The sequence below is a fragment of the Geotrypetes seraphini genome, chromosome 2, assembly GCF_902459505.1.
Source record: "Geotrypetes seraphini chromosome 2, aGeoSer1.1, whole genome shotgun sequence".
Lineage (NCBI taxonomy): Eukaryota > Metazoa > Chordata > Amphibia > Gymnophiona > Dermophiidae > Geotrypetes > Geotrypetes seraphini.
Window position 1 is genome coordinate 256,924,879 of NC_047085.1, and position 1,023 is coordinate 256,925,901.

A 1,023-nucleotide genomic window follows, 5' to 3' on the forward strand; every position below is an offset into this window, starting at 1 on the left:
TGGCGGAAGACAGCTTCATGGAGAAGAGCACTGAATCCAGATGTCGTGTTGTCAGCGGAAGGGGTGTTGTGGGGCCAGTTTGCCTCTCGGAGGTCAGAGCAACGTCTCTGGATTGGTGTTAACTGTTTTAAGGATGCCTTGTGGAGGGCACGGTGCCTGAAGCTGTGGAAGTCGGTAACATTGGATACTGCCATGATTTGTCAGCTCGGAAGACGTCTTCTGTTTGCCTATGTGGTGCGTGAAGGACAGAGCTCGTCTATGACGGCGGCATATGCTGGTTGGTGTTGGCCTTTATTGCAGGCGTGGACTAGATAATAGCCTGGGAATGATTGTGGTTCCCGGGAGCTTGTCCTGTCCCCTTTGCCGATTGGTTGTTGAGGTTGGGGTGGGGTTGGATTTTTTTTGACAGAGGATTTAGGGATTGTTTTTGTTGGTGGGGTCATTGTGCATGGCTTTTGAATTGTGCATTGATTGTGTATTTGTGTGTGGTGTTATTTTTGTCTTGCTGTATATTGGTGTTGATAATAAATTTTTCTAGAAAGTATCTGTTCTTATCAGTTTAATATCTGATATGTCCCTTATCTAGGGATGATATATTAAATTGATTTTTGGAATAGGGAGATGGAATAGGAGCTTGCTTCATCCACTCCACGCATCAACCTGGTATTGCAGTATTTCCAGGAATGGTGCTCCCCTTTCCCCATTAAACCAGTATAAAAGCAGTTATTTTTAGCTTTTTTTGTGTGTATTTATTTCTGTTTATAAATTGTATGCAAGGGGCTGATAACAATAAGTTGTTTCTCTTCAATGTGTTGAGGTTGACAGTACACCCACGGGGACCCCTCTCCAGGCCCACGGGGATGGACTCAGCATTCATATCCCGAGGTGTACCTAATTTCCGGTTCGGTGCCCCACTGAGCTCCCGACGAATCAGCAGCAACAGTCTCTGTCATGTAGGCAGTGAGCTCAGCATGTGACAGACTGTTGCTGCTGATTCGTCGGGAATAGAGAATGACACGGGGA

The 1,023-nt window shown here is 46.0% G+C and overlaps 1 pseudogene; it reads left to right on the forward strand.

Moving 5' to 3' along the window:
* Positions 1-524: 524 nt before the first annotated feature.
* LOC117356084 lies at positions 525-697 on the forward strand (annotated as a pseudogene).
* The last annotated feature ends 326 nt before the right edge of the window (positions 698-1,023 follow it).